The sequence below is a fragment of the Convolutriloba macropyga genome, chromosome 6, assembly GCF_964194025.1.
Source record: "Convolutriloba macropyga chromosome 6, txConMacr16.3, whole genome shotgun sequence".
Taxonomy (NCBI): Eukaryota; Metazoa; Xenacoelomorpha; order Acoela; family Convolutidae; genus Convolutriloba; species Convolutriloba macropyga.
Window position 1 is genome coordinate 39,756,720 of NC_134473.1, and position 15,180 is coordinate 39,771,899.

The window sequence follows — 15,180 nt, forward strand, 5'->3', positions numbered from 1 at the left end:
GAATAGAAAACAAATTCAGCTCAACATAGAATTATCAATTTATCCAAGAATAAATGAAAATAGAAAAATAAAAATTTTAAATAAAAGTAAGATTAAAAAAATTACATTCAAGCATTGATCAGTTAAGACGCCAATCAGGACAGTGGTTGGATGACATATGCTCAGGCTTTGTCATGAAGAAAAGTGGAAAATTTGTTATCAGAGTAGTTTAAAACTATTTTAATTTTTGGTATGAAACTTGTACGATTACGGGGAAATCATACAAATCATATATGACCTTGTATGAAATCAAAAAAGTTGTATGATGTGGGCAACCAAGGCTATGAAACACTGTTGTTGACATGAAATCCTATACAGTCAGATGGATTCACAATGTTTCAAAAGGTAAATGGGAACTCTGTCAATTTCAAAATATTGTTTGACAAACTTTTGACACTTTTATCAATTCATCTAAATGTTGCATCACTCAACGAGTTCAGAAAAGTTGTCCAGTTACCTGATTTAGTTGGAAAAGTAAATGTGTGATATATCGATGCGCAACTTAAGTTAAAACTTCGATATATAAAGAAAACTTTCTTACCTGATGTTTGGTGAAGTGAAAATGAATAATGGCTTCTAATTTGAACCGAATCGTCGATTCAAATTTGTTCATACCACAAGTTTATCAATGTACATAAACCATAAATTTTTGAGATAGATTCGGTCTTCCCACCACCAAACTCGATCAGTAACCAACTCTCCGACCCTCCCAGTAGATAGCAATGACATGTTCTCAGGTAGGGAGAACAATGTGTTAAGTGCAAAAAACTGCACTAGTACTTGCCATATTCGGCAAGGGGAAAAACTTGTTCACAACTAAGATGTAAATTAACACATATCAGTTTATCTATATCTAGACGGATCTGTAAATTTTCATACTGATACGGAATATAAATACCTTTGAAATTTTGTACATTTAGGCCATTTTGAATTCAATTATTAAAATATTAAAATTCTTGTTACTCGTGCTCGAGACCACGACAATGGTGTCCAGACCACCAAACGATCGACAAACCTTGGATCTGCAAAATGCTGAATCCTGTACTGCGTGGATCATGTCTTTTGTGGCGCAGAAGTCGCGCAGAGTAGAAAGAAGATAAAGTCAACAACGACGGTACGATCGTGGACTTACAGGTAACAAATCTCTTTCTTAGTATATGCGGCCAGGACGCACTTCTTAAACTTAGGAGCCTTATGAGCCCTATAAATTTGTTAGACACTCCTTTTAAAGAGATCAGACTAGCTATTCAGAACTATATTTCACCTAAGGAGAGAGTAGTAACGGCAGAAGGGGCTAAATTTCTGTCCGTTGTCCAAGGCGTTGGAGAATCTGACGACGATTTTCTAGCGCGCCTCAGAGAAGAAGCACGTTATTGTGACTTCGAAAAACAGTAACCAACCCTGAGGAAAAGTTGGTGAAAATAAAATTTATCTCAGGTTTGAGAGACCCTGAGGCCAAATTAGGACTATTAGACGGCATTAAAACTAAGCCAACGATGCCTCTGTCTAAAATGACAGAAAGCTCACAATTCAGAAGTCAAGCAATGGTTTTTGCGAGTTCCTCAACAGGTAATAGACCATTTGTAGTAACAGAAGAAGTGGGATACAACTTCAAAAAGACCTTCAGAGAACCTCGTGAAAAGTTCACTGGTAACAAAGGCAACGGTAACTTGTGTAATAGATGTGGAGGTCAGCCACACAGCAGCAAGCCGTGTTCGGCCCTGAACAAGAAATGTAACACCTGTGAAAAGGTGGGGCACTTTTCAAAAATGTGCAGAAGAAAAAAACCCAGCCTAAGTCAGGTAAGTCTGACCAGCACAACAACTTCTGCGAGGAAGAGGGTAAGTTGCCTGGTCAAACATCATCCGAAATGGAGATGGGAATGTACTATACACGGGAAAACGTGTTTAAAATGTCGGTTACATGGGAGTACATTACAGTAAAAGACCATAAAACAAAAATGCAAGTTGATACTGGTGCTGATAGAACCGTGATATCATCCTTAATCTGGACTCAGCTTGGTAAACCTCAGTTAAACGGGAAACTCAGACGTCTTGAGGCCTATGATGGATATCAACTGACGCTTCTGGGATCACTAACATGTGATGTTGAGTGGAACGGAAGCAAGTATAGGCAACCACAACTAGCAGTTGTGCAATCCGACAAAAAATTTGGGCTACTTGGGAGAGACATACTACCCCAAGAAGGCATCAATGCAGTGAGTGATGAAAGTTTACCTGCAGTCAAAGGATACAAAGCGCATGTGAAACTCATACCGGGATCACAGCCAATGTTCTGCAAAGCCAGAAAGATACCTCTACCTCTCTAAGACAGGGTCAAAGAGAAGCTTGAGACAATGGTACGACAGGGCATCCTGGAGCCAGTACAACCTGGTGGGGTCACAAATGCATCATCAGTAGTGTGGCAGCGGAAGAAAAATGGAGCTCTGAGACTATGCGTGGACCTCAAAGTTCACATCAATGGCAAAGTTATGGACGAGGACTATCCAATCCCAGACATAGAGACCATTTTTCATAATCTCCATGGGGCCTCTTACTTTGGAAAGATTGACTTATCAGATGCATATTATCAAATTGAGCTGGACAAGGATGCAAAAGAAATATGCACAATCAACATATCGCAAGGATTGTTCAAGATGTGCAGGCTTCCTCAGGGCCTAAGGAACTCTTCATCAATCTTCCAGAATTGCATTGAGTCAACTCTCAAAGTAATCAAGGGTGTTGTCATATTCCAAGACGACGTTCTGGTATATGGAACAACAAAAGATCAATACGAGAAACGAATGCTTGCATTCAAGAGTCGGCTACGTGAAAACAATTTCTCCATCAATGAGAAGAAATCCAACTCAAAACTAGTTTCAAGTGTAAGTTTTCTTGGTTACTCTGTTTCCAAAGAAAGAATAGAACCTGATCCTAAACATGTTGAGAAAATCAAAAATGCAAAGCCGCCATCAAATATGAAACAACTCAAGTCCTTTGTCGGTTTAGCATATTTTTATGGTCGAATGATACCGGATTTTGCAACCAAAATGCTACCCCTAAACGAAAATCGAAAAGAAGAACTCAGATGGGACAAGGAAGAGCAAAATGCTTTTGAAAACATCAAAAACGAGTTATGTGCTAACCCTCTTGTACAGCCCTACAGCTTGACGAAGGAAGCAACCGTGACAACAGACGCATCAGAGAAAGCTATAGGCGGGGTACTCTCACAAGAAGGACATCCTGTGATCTACATATCAAGGAAGTTGTCACAAGCCGAACAAAATTACTGCAATATTGAGCGAAAGGCACTTGCAATCGTCTTTGTGGTCACAAGATTGAAACAATTCCTACTCGGAAGAAAGTTCACTCTACAGACTGACCACAAACCTCTCAAATATCTCTTCGCCCCAGACGAAGAAATTCCGAAAACAGCATCAGCAAGAATTACAAGATGGGCGATAGCGCTGATGGGATTTGACTTCGAATTGAAGTATAAACCCGGAGAACAGATCCCCCACGCTGATGCTCTGAGCAGACTAGACTTTGATGATGACGATGACAACGATTGAGTCTGCTTTGCTCTTCAAAATATATACTTCGTCCAATCCGACCTGGTGACACAGTCAGACATCAAAACTGAGCTGAGATCGAATCGACTCTTTCAAGATGTCATCAAACGAATAAAAAGCGGCATCTGGAAAAAGTGCTCAGAAGCAGAGAAAGGATTTGAACAACAGAAAGACGCCTTGATAATTCACAATGGAATCATCTTTCGAGGAGTTGTGCCTTTCATTCCACCCAAACTAAGACCCATGGTGATGGCCATAGCTCATGAGACTCACCCAGTCAAAAATGAAACTGAAACAGCAGTTCGAATGATGGCTTGGTGGCCCGCCCGGCATCAGTCAAGATGTTGTTCGATATGTTAGTAAATGTAAGGAATGCCAAGAAAACAGTCCTAGCCTGGGGAAAACAGTATCTACTTGGCCGGAAGCTGAAGTTTGGGAAAGACTCCACATTGACTGGGGCTACGTTAAGGATCAAGGTAAAATCTTACTGATAGTAGAAGGGGGATCAAGTTTGATAGAAGCCTTCCCTGCGGGAAATAGAACCTCACAAACAGTGAAGGTGTACTTGAGTAAAATCTTTGCAAGATTTGGGATACCAAGAACATTAGTATCAGACAATGGTCCTGAGTTTGTGAGCAGTGACCTAAAGCAATGGTGTGAATCACTTGGGATTAAAAAGATGGAATCTCCCATCTACCATCCAAGAGCGAATGGGATTGCTGAACGATTGGTCCAAACAGTGAAACGGGCTATTCAAGCCTGGAGTCCAAATCTGAATGTGTCATTTGGCGCTTTCCTACAGCGGGCTTTAATGACACATCGGAACACTTCCAAGACGCTGGGCAAAACTCCTCCAGAACTGCTACTGGGACGCAAAATAAGACTTCCAGCAGTCACTGATTTTGATCTGTGTGAACGAGTCCTCTTCAAACCAACGAACAGTTCACCAACGGTTCCAGCTCCTTTCATTATCCGTAAAAGAATGAACATTTCGTTCATCCAGCCGGAGAATTCAAACAAGACAGTTCTTGTTAGTGACAACCAAATTGCACGGTTGGAACCTGACGACATCAGGACTGAATCTACTGACTCACAGTCTGAGAGCAGTAGGGACGACATAGACGTGGCATCACCCAACTCTACTGAAGAAACCTCAGTAGTTGAAGGGGAACAACCTTCAGTGGCCACGAAAACTTCAAGCACAAAAGAAAAACAGCCAGAAAGATTTGGAGAAGCTATTCCTACAAACTTGTTTAAAAAAGGGGGGAGGATGTGATATATCGAGAAGTAGCGAACTTAGCAACTTAAGTTAAAACTTCGATACATAAAGAAAACTTTCTTACCTGATGTTTGATGAAGTGAAATTGAATAATGGCTTCTAATTTGAACCGAATCGTCGATTCAAATTTGTTCATACCACAAGTTTATCAATGTACATAAACCATAAATTTGTGAGATAGATTCCACCTTCCCACCACCAAACTCGATCAGTAACCAACTCTCCGACCCTCTCAGTAGATAGCAATGACATGTTCTCAGGTAGGGAGAACAATGTGTTAAGTGCAAAAAACTGCACTAGTACTTGCCATATACGGCGAGGGGAAAAACTTGTTCACAACTAAGTTGTAAATTAACACATATCAGTTTATCTATATCTAGACGGATCTGTAAATTTTCATACTGATACGGATTATAAATACCTGTGAATTTTGTACATTTAGGCTATTTTGAATTCAATTATGAAAATAATAAAATTCTTGTTACTCGTGCTCGAGACCACGACAAAATGTTTGCTCTCAAATTAAATTTAATAAAATTTGCAATAACAAATTCCGAATTCAAAAGATAATGATTATTCACTGTTTATATATTCAAACTCAAACTAAAAATGAAATCTCTCCTCCTCAAAAAAAGGATTTCATCACTCTATGACGAGCTTTTGAAATAACACCATACATGTTTGTCAGATTCAAGGAAAAACAAAAACGATCAAATGTTGTTATTTACTTTTCAATTACTATTTTTTGCAATGGTGTAAATTGCTTTCAAAAGATTTCCAACAAAATTCTGACTAGTAGCACTTGCAGCTCAACAAAGATTGTGGTATATAATTACTTGCATTTATATTAATTTTTTGTACTCCTCTAAAAGATCTGATCTTCTAAGACAATTCCACTGATACAACTATGACTTTTGAAAATTCACTTAATTATTGGTTCCCCTAAGTCTATAAATATTATTTCACAGTTGGTCTTACTTATTTCAAAACTCATAATCATAATCTAAATTTTGCTGCTAAATTCAATTTGTTTGCAAACTTTCTTCAAAAACTGATTTAAATAATAGTTATTCGATTCACACTGCAAATCCGTGCTTTGACTAAATTTTGTATTTCGGTAAGCGAAATCATAGTTCAAAATACTAAACTAACAATTTTATTTGACATAAAGGTCACACATGCAAAATGCTTATTTTGATTATAAGCAATTTCTAAAAATCAAGATTACTTATGCAATGAGTTCGTGGTTCCTTCGCTGAATAAAATTTTTATAAAAAACAGAAAATTTTTGTTAACACAGGAGACTAAAAAAAATGAATAAAAAATAGATCATTGCGTTTACGCCTGTTTCACTTTCATGTTTTTCTTCATTATAAATATTATCTGTTATCAGGTTGTAATGTTTCCGCTTTGTATTGAAAGATGAAGCTTTTTCTGGTTTGATGATAAGTTCGACGTTAACTGTTTTTGGCTCAGAGTAGCAGAGTAGTACTTCAAGAAGGTCACACAGACAACGACCAATATCAAGTTAAAAAAATCTACTGCGTGACACCAGTCTTTAACTCACAAAAAGATTGTCAAGATCTGAGGTTAAAAAACAAAAAAAAATGACAGAGACGACACCAATGTCAATTGTTTATGGAAGAGTGTTTCTTTCGGGTGATTTTTCAGTAGAACATAAACTGGAATGAAGAATGATTGAAGTTTCTTGAATTTTTTTCATGGAGAATTTATGATATATTTCAAATATAATATTAATCGACCCCACTATGTAATTTTATATTTTCAAATATAATTAATGGGTTTGTAAGTCTTTGGCGCAAAACAAACACTTTAATGAAAGGTAACTAATTGTCTTAAAAGACTGTCAAGAAAAATTATTAAACTAGAAAAACTACTAGACCTACTTTTCAATTACAATTAGTAAGTTTCTGACTAAAAAAGAAACTTAACCAAATTGGTCAAAGATATCAAAATTTTGCGAATATTCTTGTAGGAATTGCTTCAAGAAGATGCATAGCGCTTCCATTTGCCTTTCAAGCTTCTTGGAAGAACAGAATTCTTTCTGCAAAACCTTTCACGGTTTGAAATTGCTTTCAATTTTCTGAATTGTGTTCTACATGCCTGGTTGAAGACGCCGTGTTTGCCAAAAAATTTCAATGATAAACATGAGAAACAGCTGATATTCTGTCAAAAAATGTGCCAATTAATGTCGAAAACTAACTTTTCGATCCTTTTCTCTCAGCATTTCCTCTCTCAATCCATACTAATGATAAGCAGTGGAGGTGTTAAAAAATTATTGTAGGGGTACTGATAAGGCCCGGTACAAACTGACCAGAGATATGTACATTTGTCCTATACGTACATTTGTCCCTCATTTACAATATACTGTTAAGTTGAAGAAAATGATTTCGAGTAGTCCCATATCATGTAGCAGAATTCACTCACTGAAGTTGTATTTGATGAATATCCGGTAAATAGTTCAGTAAAAAGTGAGATGCATTGAATTAATTTTGATATTTGACTTCCTCATTATCAGTAAAATCGCAGTATCATGTAAAATGGCAATTTTCAGGGTTTATAATGTATATTATTGTCAATAAAAGCATCAATGTTCTGATTCAAGCAAAAAAGAGAACAATTTCCATCAAACCTGACCGAAGATGGAATAACATCAATATTTGGAGAAGAGGACGGACTAAGAGCACAGAAACCTGTTTTTCAACTTCATTGATAGGCATGGATTTTGAATACTTGCTATAGAGGTCTATCCTGTCCACAAATCATGGTAAATAAACTTTGCGGAAAGGAGATTTTAAAGGAAGTCGCAGTGCATCGGAAAACTACAAGTCTTAATTAGGATAAAGGGAAGTCAAACACTTCGTTCAGTACCCAGAAAATGTCTCCCAATGTATTTATATTATGCTAAATCATGTCAGAGGAATATAGCATTGTTTAGTGTAAATGAAACTTTTTAATTAGATCAGCATAAAAACTTTAAAAGATTTAAAAAAAATTGTGACCCTATAATTCCGAACTATACGAGGTTCTCAATTCTAAATAATTATTCTAACGATGTTTTTCAAAAAGGATTAAAGATAAAGTGGTGAGATTGTAGGTTTTCACAACTCAATCCATCCAGTCGGGTACTAAGTCATGAAAATGAACATTAAACAATTGCCAGTCTATAAACTCAGTAAATCTCGGAAACTGTAGTTCGGAAGGTCCAATTCAAAGATAATCCCAATGTAGGCAACGATTAACTGTAAAACGTACAATCCTACAATCCAACAACGTGTAAGCATTATAAAGGTTCAGAATGACAAGTGAGATTTAGACGGCAAGGTTTTTCATGCTCTTTTGTTAGTTTTTTTGTTTGATATCATTGACGTCAAATCTGTTCGTATTCATTCAACAATTGTCGAGATAAACTAAAAATGTTAAGTTTGAAACTACCTTTATTGGTACATATCGTGTTTATATCCACTTAAAATTAGGTTAAACGAACTTTTTCGGAGCTTTCTGCGTATATTAGAACGTATTTTATTCATTTAGAACGATTTCTGTAAGCATTTAATTTCTCAAATCCGATTGGTTAATATTATCTTGCTTACTTATTTACTTCGTAACATCCTTCGGCTCAGTAACAGATGTCGGGAAAACTGGTACAAGTATTACAAGTGGGTGGACGAGTGATCCGGTCGACGCACGCAAAACGGCGAAGCGCGTGAAGCTATCGGAGCCGTAACGGAGCTCCACAAACAGAGCGGTAGCGTAGTAACTCCTAGGGTTGGTTTCCTCAACTATCCCTAGTTGTGAGTCGCGGTACCTTCAGTACAGTAACTAAGTCTTTCAGACAACGCTTGTCACTGAGCCTAGTGCCTACGGTATTTGATCCCATTGGTCAAGTGGCGCCATTTACCGTTGGTGCTCGATTGTTACAAAAGGACACCTGGCGTGTCCGCGGGCAGCATTGGGATGAAGTGCTACCGAAAGACACTATATAAAGGTTCCTCGATTGGAGAGCAGAACTATCCAATCTGGCGAAAGTCACTATACCGAGGAGCTATTTTTCGGAAGTTTTGAACACCTGGAACTACACATGTTTGGGGATAGTTCGCAAGAAGTTTTCAGTGGCGTTGCATTTCTCTGAGCTCGAGTAACTACTTCGAGTTGGCACCAAACTGAGCTCGCGTTTGTCCTGGGTAAACCTCTTGTTGGACCTATGAAGTTGATGACATATCCAAAGCTGGAATTACAGGCAGCGCTACTGGCCCGTACAGTGAAATTCAACAGGGTTTTCATGTGGACCGACAGCACTAATGAATTGCAATGACTTAACTCTTCAACCAAGCTCTCAATATTTATTGCAAACAGTGTTTGTGAGATCTTAGAACACACTAGCGTAAACGAACGGAACCATATTGCCTCAAGTAACAACCCGGCAGATGCTGGTACTCGTGGTATGTCCACAAGGAATAAAGTAAATTTGTGAGGGGCCCAGATTTCCTAACAGCCAGGCAATCCCCGTTTGAACCAAGCACTGAAGTAGTTAAAAACATCAAACTCGGTATAGCAACTAAAGAAAGTTATAGTACTGACACGTCCTTGGCTGCATCCGCAACTAGGTCAAATAAAGAACTGCCACTTCAACAAGTTCAGTTCTTATCAAAAATTGCTACGAAAAACAGCATACATACTCCAGCTGTTACCCTCGCATTAATGCCCCCGTAATTTAGATAGTAGTATAATAGATCCCACTGAGCTTGACGAAGCCGAGCGTCATCTTCAGTTCCTTGTTCAAGGAGAGTCTTTTAGTTTCGAAAGAAAAGATCTCCTGGGAAACAAATCCGTTAAACGGAGTAGCGTATTGCCCCGTTTCCCCCTTCGTTAAACCAAATGGTCTACTACGTTCGGCTGGCCGCACCAAACGGTTGGTTGAAGTTGATTATGATGTAAAACATCCTGTCGTTCGTGACGCACGCCATATATTTGCAAAAATGTTTCTGTGGCATACCCATGTAAAAAACCACCATCAAGGCTTTGACTATCTGCGGGCTAAAGTACAAGTTTTGTACCATCTTGAAGTTACGGTCCCTGCTGCGTTCGAATAAATCTAACTGCGTCTTGTGCAGATTGTTCTGCGCTGCCACCATTCAACCAATCATAGCTGAACTCCCAGAGGAAAGAATCGCATACCAGTCTCCTACCTTCACAAACACCGGTGTTGACTACTTTGGCCTGTTTTATGTTACTATGCGTAAGACTACCGAAAAGAAATGGGTTTTCTCTTCACATGTTTAACTACTCGTGCCACTCGTGTCGTAATTGTTCCGTCCCTGGACACCATTTCTTGCGTAATGGGAGTGGATCAGTTTGTCTCCCGTCGGAGTACACCTTCAATTATTTGGTAAGACAAGGGTATCAACTTCGTAGGCGCGGAAAAAGAACTACGCGAGAATATCGAAAAGTGGAATACTATCAATATTGCAGCGGAAATTGCCCTTGAATGGAATAAATGGATGTCCAACCCGTCCAGCGCGCAAAACTAAGGTGGCATCTGGCAGTGACTAGTACGTAGTTTCAAGTGAATACTTTACACTATCCTTGGTTCTCGTCCCCTTACCGACAAAATTTTGAACACTACTTTTTGTCTCATGGAATGCGCACTTAACGCAAGCCTGTTAACGCCCTTAAGCGCCCACCCGTCCGACTTAGGCGCAATAACAGCTAACCACTTTCTACTTGGTAATCAAGCAAACGCAATTTTGTAAGTTAATGGCATTGACGAGTTCGATCACCGTAAGCGTTGCACCCGCGCACAGTCTTACGCGAACGCTATTTGGTCTCGTCGGATCAAAAAGTACGTCCCGACACTGAACCGACGTTCTAAATGGCGAACGCCTGCCCAGCGAAACCTAAAGACTGGTGACTTGATTTTGGTAGTTGAAGAGACCAACCCAAGGGTTTACTACCCTACTGCTCGGATCACTGAACTAAGTTACGGTTCCCACAGGGTCGCTTGCTCCCCCGTTTTGCGCATGTCCACCGGTCGCTCATTCGCCCGCTTGTATATCTGTTACCCATTCTCCAAACATCTTCTTCTGGGCTGGAAGATGTTACCGAGTAAATAAAATTAAGCTAGAGAATATTAATCAATCAGATTCAAGTATTTAAAAGAAGCATAAAATTGTCTCCAATTTACGTACAGAGCTCGGATAAAGTTCGTGTTTTATAATTTTGAGTAATCCTAAACGTAAAATCTATTAAATATGACATGTTTCGGCTATATAATTTTCAAATTTTTGTATTCATCGGTACAAAATGGTGACTGGCATTGAAATGAATCTTCATCAGACAAAATACCGGCCAAATGATCATCAAAAACTGCCGTCTAAAAACCACTTGTTGCTATGGTCGTTAGCAATCTTAACACGTTGCTTTATATCGTTTGTATAACTGAGTATATTGTTTGACTGAATCGAGTCTGTAAGAAAGTGTTTAGAATCTGAAAGAAAGAGTTTTTTTGGAACTGATCGCCGGTAAAGAACGAAAAGTTTTCAAACCAAACAATAGACTTTAGGCTCTGACAAAATATTTGGCTTTCGATAAACATTATTTCAAGCAGAAAATAGAGAAGATAAAGAGTGAGCGTGTTTGTTAAAACTTTCGAGGGGAAAAATAACGAGGAAACTGAGTTAAGTGAAATTATATTTAGCCTCAGTTTTTATTATTAATAGGAAATTTTTTTGCGTATTGCTCATGCATCTTAAACTTCCAGGATTACAAAAATAAGTAATCAACTTGAAGATTAGATTTTTTTGCCAATTTTGTTTTGTCTCAGATAGTTTGTTCTTAGAGAAAGGTTAGCGTTAGAAAGGTCGTTGGCATTGGAAGTGTGCCTGAAACCATTTCCATTAAATTGACTGGCTTGTTCCCATTTTAACAGTTGGAAAGTACTTGCAACCGCGTATACGCTTTCAGTGGGACATACGCAATTTGATGAATGAGTAATTTTGCTATAAGATTAGATAATTTTTTTGGTATTTCTTAAAACCATTAAATCAGCTATGCAAAGCGTGGACAGGAGTGAAAATTGAATAGTTTTTTGTAAGATTCGAACCTTTATTGTCGAGGTAATAATTAGGAAAAGGAAGGTTTTCTAGGGTCAATTCCGCCATTCAAAAGTATTTTTGTAATACTATTCTTATTGGTCTCAGCAAAAGATATCAATTCGTCTATGTTACCTACCTAACCATAGTTCCTAACCACCCAATTACATTCTCAGGATTTGTATGGATTTGTATAACAAAACCCAGTTTTCAATAGTGAATTAACTTCTTTGAAACTAAAGAACAGCTGTAGAGAATTGCTTTTTGCGAGCTTGGTTTAGTTTGGCTCTAAAACAGAACAAAATATTTTACAATTTAAATATTTTAGGAATTTTATAGTTTATTATGATTAATAGCGTTAATTCCTGTTCTTGCTTGAAAACTTAATATTTTTTGCTTTCTTTTATTTTTAACTTAAATTCAAGGTATGCTTGGTTTGGGAAATCATGCTTGAAATCATTTCTAAATTCAGCCGATTATCAGAAAGTTTTCTTTGATCAACCTTGTGCCCACAAATCACCATGGTGCCCACGCAATTGAGTATTTGCCTTTTATTTGTTCCCAGAAACCCTCACAATCGGGTCTTCAAAATTTCGTCATCATCAACCTACACAATCGGGTTGAACGGAAGAAATGAGCATTGTCACCACTCATTGGTTGACAAAGAAATTCGTGCACAGCAATAACTGGGCAACCAAAATTGGGTGAGCCAAGACTGTAAATTAACCATTATGGGGCTGATGGTGTTGTCACAGGATTTAGTCTCATAACAGGGAATCTCTGGCGATCAGCATTGTGGCTGAACCTCTCATTAATTAAAGTCACTGAAACTCCTTGAGATAACCGATTGTAGGCAATTGATAAACCAGCTGGCTGAAAGTTTCGGTTATCGGCAAGCAAGGCTATACGTTTCAAAGTTTTTCGAACCAAATCTGAGAAGCCCCGAAAGATTCAAACGCTAGTGGTACAAACTGGATACAAATTATGTTGAAGCTTCTGAATATTTTTCAAAATTTGTGTGTGAGAATGAAATTAAAATCGTAGTTTAAAATCATGCCAAACAAGTAGCTCATGAGATTGGACTGTCAACACTGGAAACCACAGAAACTCGTAGAACATTCAAACACAGTTCTGGTTTTGCGTTTAGCTTTTAAACTTTGAAGTATCGGTGTTGACATAATCCGTATCATGGTAAAAAGAACTCAGAATCTGTTGAAGCTTTCAAATACGCAGCGCCACACAATTTCTTGCTCACCTGAAGCAGATGCCTACTAGTTAGTTTTGTAGCTACCTTTTTTGCTTCTTTCATAAACGTTTCGAATCTTGCGAGACCGTATTCCTATTGATCTACACATTCCATATTTGATATCAAAGTCTTTATACCTCACACCATGATAATAATACAAGTTTCGCTCTAAAATTTGTTTAAGACGAATACAGGTTATCAGCCCGTGAAACTTGGGCTGTTAAATTCATCATAGACTAGCTCCCTTGTCAAACTGAGACGGACCGTTCGGTCCAGTTAACCAATTGTTTTCCACAAAATGTTTCTTAAAACAAGTATAGTTGGCTTAAAACGTGAACTATGGTTACAAAAGTTAGTTTGGAAATTGCTTTAATTTTTTTCACCATATTCCTCAAAATGGCCAATTTAGCCATTCTGTGGAACCTGCTGACAAAATTTGTCCCTCAGAATCCACTCTTTGAAACTACGATCTTGCACAGTTTGCTATGTAATATTTCCAAAAGGTACTTTCCTTAGAAATTACAAATAAACAAGTAATTAATGATCATTTAAACAGCTTTTAATCCGACTTAAAGACGCTTTTAAAACAACAAAGTGAGTTGACAGTGCCGAAGTATTCAAACTACATAGTGCAAGAGTCTTAAATAACATAACTTAAGTGTCAATTCAATTGCTAGAGAGAGATTTAATTTCTAAATCAATTGCCATCTAACTGTAATTTGACTGCGACACAGACCACATGAGACCACCATTAAGAAAGGGTGCAAATCTAAACCAGCTCTATAGGTTGTCAACATTGAGAAATCTTCGCCCCCTTGATGAAATACTTCCTGGGAGCATTATTGAAGAGAGCCAAGTAACTTGTATAGCAAGTACCAGTTAGGGCAACGTAATCCGTAAACATTGTTAGTTTTAGTCCATTTCATTTTAACAAAGCTTTTCACTTCAAGTAAAACGAAGGCCCAACAAATTTAATGATACACCTCCTAAAATCCTAAAAAAATAATTAAAATTTGAAAACTTCTGCATTAAAAGTGATCACAAATTTTTAATTACTAAAAAGATCTGTTCCGGAAAGTTATTCTTAATTCTTAATCCCTGAAAAACCCCTTGTAAAAAGGGATCAGTAAATTATGATTTTTGAAAAATTCCGCCGTATGAAAAATTTCAACTAGCTTCCAAAGTGCATTAGTGCCGCTATAGCAAAATAATGGCCAAATAGATGAAATTGTTTTACCAAAAACTTGCTCCCATGTTTAATTGTGGAATATAATGAAAAATGTTGTCATCGTATTCCACAATCTTAAACTCTCGTTTTGCTCGAAACACAAAATGTTGAATATGGTTACAGAATTTGTCACAAAACTCCACAAAATAACCCTTTTATGGAAGTGGAGGTAACTTAGTTCAAACTAAAATTCGTAGGGGCGCTAGACTGCAAATGATTCAGTACAGATATTAGCATTTACTATTAAAATGTACTGATTGACTGATGAAATACTCAACAACCTGTATCTGGGAGGACAGAGAGCGAAAAAAATTCTAAAACTGAGTTGACAGTCTCGATCATGGATTCATTTGCAAGTTTTTCTACTAGTTTTGATTGTTACATGTTTTTTGCTGTTTTAGGGCCCAAACTTTGTTTGAGTACAGAAACTAGCATCAGAATACCTGTGAGAGTAGCTTACGTGACTTTGTTTGAAGTCACTGAGATATTTTAGTCAAGATTGAAAACCGCATAGCAATTCGAAATGTTAAGTCAAATTTTACAAGTGACTCCCGTAGAGTCACTGCCCTTAATTGAAATACAGAAACACCCCAAGTTTCAACATTCATACTGCACAGATTTAAAAGACAAAAATCGAGGAAAATCGATTATGCTGTACCTACCTACCTATCGGCGTTTTAAAACGTGCATGTTAGTGTCTCAATA

The 15,180-nt window shown here is 37.7% G+C and overlaps 1 protein-coding gene across 1 annotated transcript in view; it reads right to left on the reverse strand.

The window, feature by feature from the left end:
• Positions 1-15,180, reverse strand: part of LOC142341678 (protein rogdi homolog) — a 415,549-nt gene that overhangs the window by 297,518 nt on the left and 102,851 nt on the right. The window lies entirely within an intron of this gene.